At 41.3% G+C, this 8,965-nt stretch overlaps 1 pseudogene; it reads left to right on the plus strand.

Moving 5' to 3' along the window:
* Window positions 1–2,031: 2,031 nt before the first annotated feature.
* LOC145046835 (pathogenesis-related protein PR-1 type pseudogene) lies at window positions 2,032–2,773 on the plus strand (annotated as a pseudogene).
* Window positions 2,774–8,965: the final 6,192 nt, after the last annotated feature.

Consider the following 8,965-nt stretch of genomic DNA (forward strand, 5'->3'; position numbering starts at 1 on the left):
TGTGCGTGTGTTTTTCTGAGGAAGAAGATGAAGATGATTGATCAGGTGAAGAAGAGAGAGATGGAGAGAGAGAGAGAGAGAGAGAGAGAAGGACCTTTTTTATTTTTTTAATTATTAAAATAAATAAATTAGTATTAGATTTAAAAAAGAAATGAAAGAAAAATGAAAAATAAATCTCACAACGGCATTAAAGTCATTTCACTATTCAAAGGAACGAAAAACGCAACGAAACTAGCTCAAAATGACCATGAATCCATAAAGTCGTGGTTTGGACTAAATCCCCAAAAAAATGCATACCACAGGGACCATTTTTGAAAACTGTCATAAATAAATAATAAAAAATAAAACACAAAAAAATAAATTAAACAAAACCTTATATGTCTCACCTACGGAGCTGGGAGTACGGATGAGATTTAGAACTGGAACTGGAACCGGAACCGTTAGAACCAAAATATATAGAACCGGTTTCGGTTCCGGGTTTAAAATTTGGCTTTATCCGGGTTCCGGGTAATCCGGGTTTGGGTCCATCGAGTCCGGGTAAATCGGGTCTAAAAACCGGAACCGATGTTAGGAACCGGAACCACTTTTAGGGTCGGAACCGGTGTTTGTGAAACGTTTAAAAGATGCATATCTCATTCGTTTTTAACTCCGATTGACATGCGGTTTTTTCCAACATGTAGTTTAGAGTTTGTACATGATTTTAGACTATAAATTTGCAATTTTTAGTTTTATATTCATTGACTTACAGTACCCAAAGTCGAGATATCAAAGCTGGAAGATTTTAGTTTTTTAGTTTTTTTGTATTAGATGAAAGTTTTAAAAAATGTATATCTAATTCATTTGAAGTCGGATTGACATTGTTTTTTCCAACTTGTAGTTTACAGTTTGTACATGAGTTTAGACTATAATTTTGTTATTTTTTGTTTAATATTCAATTATTTACAGTCCTCCGAAGTCGGGATATCAAAACTGAAAATTTTCAAATTTTCAGCTTTGATTTTATACTTTGTATTCTGTGAAAATATTAACATATGCATATCTCATTCGTTTAAAGTCGGATTGACATGTGGTTTTTTCCAGAGTGTATTTTTTAGTTTGTACATGATTTTAGACTATAATTTTGTTAGTTTTGGTTTCATATTCAATGAGTTACAATCCCCCTAAAGCCGGGATATCAATATGAAATTTTTCAAAGTTCAACCCACTAAGTAGTAAGTAATTACCAAAAAATTCTGGTTTTTCCCGGTTTTTCGGTTTTAAACCCACTTTATCCGGTTCCAACCTACCCATTTTGATGTTTCCGGGTTTTCCGGTTCTAGACCCATTTTACCCGATACCGTACTCGGAACCGAATCGGAACCGGTTCCTATATACCGGTCCGGTTTCCAATTCTAAAAAATCTCGTTAACCGGTTCCGGGTTTTCCGGGTCCGGGTCTATCCGGTCCGGGTTTTGACCCACTTTCTTCCCTAACGGGGAGTGGGCAATTTCTAGTTAATAATAATTAGAAATATCAAAAATAAATGAAAGATAAATTGAAGAGAATATTATTATAGTATTTTATGTCTCATAAAGATTGAAGATTGAAGCGTATACGTTTATAATAACAAAGAATGAAGCATGCAACTCATTACTTAATTATATCTAACAACGAACAAATCTTATTTATCTTATTTGCTAGTATTCGTCGATCGTTCTTGTATCTATTTGTATCCACAAGAATATTGTGGAAAAAGTCAGCAAAAAGACTAAAAGGTGTGGAAAAAAGAATAAGTCATTGTTATGAAAGGATGTGTGGTGCCAAAATTCATATGATTTATTCTTCATTTTGCATCCACGAGAATTTCAAAAGTGGGGAAATAACCAAAACGACTGAAAAAGCTTTTATAAAGTGTCGCTATGTCATTATTAAAATCGACATTGAAAGATAAATTAGAATGATTTTTTTTTAAATAATTTAATATTTTTATGTATATACAACGTCACAATTTGAATTTTGTATTCTAGAGAATTCTACCTATAAATTCCCACTAACTCCCACAACCTTGAAGTGTCGTTTTGGTATCACTAAACAAAATCAAAAAATGGGCCAGTGGAATAACATATTACTTCTTCTTGCTATGTTCACGAGAAATCTTAATATTTCCCGAGCCCAAAACTCGCCACAAGACTATGTTGATGCTCATAATCAAGCCCGAGCTCTGGTTGGTGTAGGGCCCATGACATGGGATAGCCGTGTGGCTAGTTTTGCACAAAACTATGCCAATCAAAGACGCAGTGACTGTAAGATGGTGCACTCCCAAAACCGTACCTACGGCGAGAATCTTGCCTATGGGTCAGGGTTTGACTTGACCGGTGTAGATGCTGTGAATCTGTGGGTTAGCGAGAAAGCAGATTATGATTTTAATTTGAACACTTGTGCTCCGGGAAAGGTGTGTGGGCATTATACTCAAGTAATTTGGCAAAATTCGGTTCGTCTCGGTTGTGCAAGGGTTCAATGCAATAATGGTGCATGGTTCGTGACATGTAACTATGATCCTCCCGGCAACTATATGGGGGATAGACCTTGCTTAAGTTGCAAGTATGTTGGAGAAAAACCTTGCTTAAGTTGCATATATGGAATAACACGCATTCACATGAATTATAACTTTCAAATGCTTGATTAAATAAATTAAATTTAAAATAAAGTTTCTCAAGTGACTGATTACATAATTGTAAATAATCACACTTTTTTTCCAAATAATTGTAATAATTAGATGGTTGTAAGAAACATACGTTCATATATATATATATATATATATATATATATATATATATATATATATATATATATATATATATTCTTTCATTCTTTTTCGTTGTCGTTTAGTCTAAGTTCTAAACATACTTCAAGATCTATAAAGTATGATACTACACGTATTTACCCAATATATAAAGATCTATAAGGTATATACATTATGGTAAATAAACAATAAAACCTCAAATGGTTTTGTCATTGTGCGTGTAATTTTATTTTTTCATAGGTGTCACCACTCACCAGGACTACACTTTATACTTACAAGTTACACCCCTTTTGAATCTGAAGGTCCCTGAGAATGCTCTTTTCATGCCTATTATAACGTATTTAATTTCGGCCTTGGATAACACAAAAGTGGGCTTCATAGAGAGTAAAAGATTTTGGTTATACTAAAATAATAAATGCCTTTGAAACATTCATGAATTTGTTTCATTGTGGTCCTACACGCCAGCCCGTTTTGATTTAAAATGAGTTGTGGTTTTTTTCATGACCCATCATCATCCCTTATTTATAGCTTTCTTCTCCTCAATCGAAATCACCATCAACTCAAATTTATATACTGATTGCATACCAAAGTTGATAAAATAATCACGTGTCTATTGGTTTTTCATGCCAAGGGCAAGATTAATTAAAAATACCCCTATGTGTGTACAATATAATTCAAGAAACACGTACTACATAATCTTATTAAACATAGTGCAATTCATTATTTATTTATTATTTTCTTATCAATAAAAGTAAAATTCATAACTATAACTATGTTTTCTTGAAAACATTAAACAAAATCATTGTTCTGAAGTGATTCAAGATTTCTATTTTGCTAAATTTCTAACCATTAATTTCATCATATCCAATCTGATTACTCATTAGAATTGGAACTTTCATGAGGTTTGATACATCAACATAACCTGCAAATGAACACAACAAAGAACATTGTTAATACAAAATCTATAAGATTAAGTACTACCATAAGTAACATATCTCATTTGCTAATTACACCATAAAAACTAGTCTAGCAATACTCAAATCTCCTAAATCAATATTCGTTATCTCTGTTCAATCCAATTTTCCTTTTTTGGTATGTAATTAGCTATTTATACTTTTTTTCCCAAAATCATAGACTCCTTGAACAATTTGAAGCAACTACTCTTAAAATCAAGAAAAATACTAATATTGAAAGAACAATAATTCAAAGGGTGAAATATTACTCAAAAAGGTGATGTACCTACATCATGGGGTGACTAAACCTTTTTTATGTTGTTTTTAAAATGCATGTTAAATCTGCCACACAGCCATATCACAATTTCCATCTACAATGATATGTAGCTTTCTCATCAATGTTGAGGAGTATACTTGAAAAAGAAATAGTTTTATCAAAAAGTTGAATGATGAACACAGCTCAAAATATAACTAAAAATTAAAATAGAAATTGTATTGAAGCTAGGCTAACACAAAATCAATAATCCAAAAGAAAAGAAAAAGGAATAATGCATCAACAACAAATAGAGTACAAAAACAACTATGAAACAATCTTTACAAATATGTAAATTTCCTCCAAACCTGAACTTTGAAATACCCCAATGCCTCAATCGTCCTCATCCTTGATGTAACGACCCAATTTTCACGTCTAAAAATTTCGTTTTAAAACCTTACTTTAGAAGACATTAATAATTAAAACATTGTTTGATCAAACCACAACACAACGCAAACCATGTTTAAAAGCCAAACCATACAACCCATCAAAATATCAGAGTACAAATCCCAGTGAATCTCGTAAATGCGGAAACCAGAGTGTGTGCATGATGTGCCGCCACGCGCCAGCTCCTTCCCCTTCGAAGAAGAGGTACCTGAAAACAAAACTGTAAAACGTAAGCACAAAGCTTAGTGAGTTCCCCCAGTGTACCACATACCACATAATCACATAACATACGTAAATTTGTCAGGCATATCTGGGTGCCCGACCTACCCCTTCGGTCCTCTCGACCAGATACTGCCTAGCATATCTGGGAGCTGGCCTCCCCTTCGGTCCTTTCGACCGGATACTGCCTAGCATATCTGGGTGCTAGCCTCCCCTTCGGTCCTTTCGGCCGGATACTGCCTAGCATATTTGGGTGCTGGCCTCCCCTTCGGTCCTTTCGACCAGATACTGGGGACTATTTCACCCCCTACTACTACCACATAACACATATATCACATAGTCTAGCAACCCTAGATGAATATCACAAAGACAAACATCTAATCACACATCTCATACTGGTGGGCCGACATTGTGGCCTTAGACCCACCGCTACTGGAAGACAACTCACCTCAAAGTAACTGCTGAACTGATCGGGAACTGACTGACCGCTGCTGCTGCTCCGGAACTCCTCCGATTGCAATTCCCACAACATACTCAATCACACACTGCTAACTGTCCTTTGGGTAAAATGACCATTTTACCCCTGGTCTAGCCCTAAGTCAAAATCAGAGTCAACTTTCAGTTTACCCGACTCGCCGAGTTGGCTCTCCAACTCGCCGAGTCCCTATCCAGACGATTTTCCTGAGTCCCTGATTCTACTCGTCGAGTTAGGCTATGACTCGACGAGTTCTTCTTCTAAACTGACATTGAAGTTCTTTGTCCTACTCGCCGAGTTGTATGAACAACTCGTCGAGTTCATCTTCATCCGATGAACACTCATGCTTAGACTCGCCGAGTTGTATGAACAACTCGCCGAGTCTGTTCTTGATCTATGAAGATTGCCTTGGACTCGCCGAGCCAGGCCATGACTCACCGAGTCCTACCATGGGTGAGTTCAGCTTCCAACTCACCGAGTCACCCCCTGTGACTCACTGCTCAAACTCGATACAGCATAAAGGGACCAATTCGGTGACTCGCGAGCAGACTCGCCGAGTCACATGAACGACTCGCCGAGTCGTCGCCATGCATCCATTAAATACACAGATTTGTTCGATTTCAGTCCATGCCATTCATAGATCTGGGCTTCTAAGACACGAATCACACGTAAAGTTTCCAACTTTACGTGTAGATATTCACCAATATGGATTTTAGGGTTCAAAATGCCTCAAAAGGGTAGATCTGGGATGAATAAAGCACATGGGTCCATAAAGCTAAGAGATCTGAGCTCCTGGAGCTCAATCTTGCCTAGATCTAAAGGCCAATCCACTTATTACGAAACATTATGCACAAACAAGCTTGGGGAATTGCTCAAGAGTGTCTTAAATGAAATCTTAAGCATAGAAACAGGGGGGAAATGAGATATACCTCAACGAAACAACTGAAAAACACAATGATGCTTGGATGGCTCTCCTTCCTCTTGATCTTCTTCCCCTTCTTGCCTCAAAACCTTCAAGAATACACACAAGAGCCTCAAACTCTCAAGGAACAAGCTTAGGACGAGGGTTGGGAGCTCTGGGGGTGAATGGGGGCTGGCAAGGGGCGGATATGAGGTTTAAATAGGGTGCAAACCCCTGAAACTTAGGGTTTCATCCAACAGCGGTGACTCGCCGAGTTACCAACTTAAATGTGTACTGGGTCTCGTCCCTACTCGGCAAGTCGGACCTATGACTCGCCGAGTCCAAGGCTAAAATAGGAAATACTCAAATAAGATTTACATACCAGGAACCAGGTGCTACAAATCTCCCCCACTTATTTTAGACTTCGTCCTCGAAGTCTGCTGCTCGATCCTGAAACAGCTCGGGGTAATGCTCCATCATCTTGTCCATCGGCTCCCAAGTCCATTCCAAACCCTTGCGGTGCTGCCATTGCACCTTCACTAGTTCTACCCTCTTGTTCCTCAAATCCTTCGACTTCCTGTCGAGTATTGAGACTGGGCGCTCAATGTAATTCAAGCTGTCATCAACCTGAATATCCTCCAACGGTACTACCACTGAATTGTCCACTAGGCACTTCCACAGCTGAGAAACACGGAAAGTGTTGTGGATCTGACTGAGCTCGGCTGGCAGATCCAGCCTATACGCCACCTTGCCCACCCGGGCTACAACCCTAAACGGTCCGATGAATCTTGGGCCCAACTTGCCCCGCTTCCTGAATCGAATGACGCCTTTCCAAGGTGACACTTTCAGGAGAACCAAATCCCCGACTTGGAACTCCAAGTCGGATCGACGCTTGTCGGCGTAACTTTTCTGCTGACTCTGAGCAGTCTGAAGTCTGCTCCGAACCTGTTGGATCCTCTCGATCATCTCGAGCACCACCTCAGTGCTTCCCATGACTCTCTGGCCAACTTCACCCCAATATATCGGGGTTCTGCACCTCCGCCCGTACAACATCTCGAATGGTGGTCGGTCAATACTCGCGTGGTAGCTGTTGTTGTATGAGAACTCAGCCAAGGGAAGATAGGTATCCCGGCTACAAGCGAAATCTAACACACACGCCCGCAACATGTCCTCCAAAGTCTGGATGGTCCGCTCACTCTGACCATCCGTCTGCGGGTGAAAGGCGGTGCTAAAATGCAAGCGAGTGCCCAACTCGTCATGAAACTTCTTCCAAAATCTGGAAGTGAAACGCACATCCCTGTCCGAGATCACCGATACCGGCACCCCATGTCGTGCCACGATCTCCCTGATATAGATATCGGCCAATTTATCGGCCGATATGCTCTCCTGAATCGGAATAAAGTGAGCACTCTTAGTCAGTCGGTCCACGATGACCCAAATCGAATCCACTCCACGCGCGGTCCTGGGAAGCTTTGTAATAAAATCCATGGTGATATCTTCCTATTTCCACAGTGGAATGTCCAACGGCTGCATCTTACCATGCGGTCTCCGATGTTCGGCCTTGACCTTCCTGCAGGTCAAGCACCGCTCAACGTACCATGCCACATCCCGCTTCATGCAGGGCCACCAATAGTCCAGACGGAGATCCCTATACATCTTCGTCGCCCTGGGATGAATAGAGAATCGGGACTTGTGCGCCTCATCCATCAAAATCTGGCGGATGCCCCCGTGATACGGCACCCACACCCTATGGTGTAGTGTCAATAGACCCCGGCTATCATAATCAAAGGAGGACACCTGACCCACCACACGCTCGCTCTTCTGATGCTCCTCCTTGATAGCCTCCTGTTGAGCCTCCCGAATTCGCTCCAATAGGGGAGTCACTACGGTCATCCTTATGCATACGTCCCTGATCGGTGCCGCCTTGCGGCTAAGCGCATTGGCCACCAAGTTGGCCTTCCCCGGGTGGTAAAGGATCTCGCAATCATAATCCTTCACCACTCCAACCACCGACGCTGCCTCATGTTCAGATTCGGCTGGTCCATGAGATACCTCAGACTCTTGTGGTTCGTGTAGATGGTACAACGAACCCCGTAGATGTAATGTCGCCAAATCTTGAGGGCGAAGACCACAGCCCCCAACTCCAAATCGTGTGTCGGGTAGTTCACCTCGTGAGGCTTGAGCTGCCTCGAAGCGTAGGCAATGACATGCCCCCTCTGCATCAGAACTGCGCCCAACCCTGAAATGGACGCATCACAGTAAACCACAAAATCCTCTACGCCCTCTGGCAGGGCTAGGATCGGCGCCTCACACAATCTCTGTCTCAGCATCTCAAATGCAGCCTGCTGCTCGGGTCCCCACCGAAAGACCACGGCTTTCTTCGTCAGCCGCGTCAGGGGTACGACTATCTTGGAGAAATCCTGGATAAATCTCCGATAGTAGCCCGCTAATCCCAGGAAACTCCGAATCTCGGATGGAGACTTCGGAACCTCCCATCTCATCACGGCCTCGACCGAAGTACCACCATTCTGCAATACATCACAACAATCATTAGATATACTAATGCTTCCTGAGGGATCACAGCTATTTACAAGTTCCCTGGTCTGGTCTTGGCCTTCCTCGGTTCGGGTACGGATCCTCTTCTTTCAGTAGTACGGGCCCATACTACCTTCCACATCTATCCGTACCTTCTTCAAGGACTGCCTCGACTCCACCAGGTCACTTACGCTAAGGCTGGTTACTACTATACTCATCCCAGGCTCGCCCTAGGGAAATCTCCGGCTCTACTCGATCCAGTCCTCAGCTGCTGCAGGCCTCCTCGTAATGCCAACTAGCCATCACCCGAATACCATCACATGCGACGAGACTCAGATAATCCTTCGAGTACCCGACTCGTCCCTACAATGGTTGGACTCAAACAAGAGCTGCGCAGTAG

This window comes from Lactuca saligna, chromosome 5, assembly GCF_052625555.1.
Source record: "Lactuca saligna cultivar CGN05327 chromosome 5, ASM5262555v1, whole genome shotgun sequence".
Taxonomy (NCBI): Eukaryota; Viridiplantae; Streptophyta; class Magnoliopsida; order Asterales; family Asteraceae; genus Lactuca; species Lactuca saligna.